Source organism: Wasmannia auropunctata, unplaced genomic scaffold (genome assembly GCF_000956235.1).
Source record: "Wasmannia auropunctata unplaced genomic scaffold, wasmannia.A_1.0 LD336064.1, whole genome shotgun sequence".
Taxonomy (NCBI): Eukaryota; Metazoa; Arthropoda; class Insecta; order Hymenoptera; family Formicidae; genus Wasmannia; species Wasmannia auropunctata.
Genome location: NW_012026826.1, coordinates 100,207 through 100,904, shown reverse-complemented (window position 1 = coordinate 100,904; position 698 = coordinate 100,207).

Below are 698 nucleotides of genomic sequence, written 5' to 3'. Positions count from 1 at the left end.
TATTAAAATTTTCCGTGTTTGTTATATACTAATAAGTTTATAAATCTAAACTCTAGCTAATTCAGTAGTCGAGCGAGTAAAGCGCGTAACTAGAACACTGGATGTTTCACGTTAAAATCCTACTCTTTTTTCGTAATTTTTTATTTAAAGTAATAGGCGAAACATATTTTAATATAATTATTGAAATTATTCGTGTACTTTTCATGTAGGAGAAATACTTATATATTTATAAATTTTGTTGGCATCATTCTTATAAAATATAATATTATCGCTTTTGTTCATTGTTAGAATTTTTATGTACATTCGGATAAATTTTATGTACATTATTTAGCAAAGATTTCAATACAATGATATACATATTTGATATAAGCAAAAATTTTATATTTTGTAAGGATGATGCAAACAAAATTTATAAATATACAAGTAATTTTCCAACATGAAAAAGTTATGAATAATTTCAATAATTATATAAAAATATGTTTCGTGAATTACTTTAAAAAAATATTACGAAAAAAGAGTACGACTTGAACGTTGAACGTCCAGTGTTCTAGTCATGCGCTTTACTCGTTCGGCCACACGAACTATCTGTAGATCAGATTTACAAACCTAGTATATAAATCATACGGAAAATTTTAAAAATAATGTGTCAAACTATTGCGTATTGACACGACTGCTACTATAGCTGTCTCTTATACACA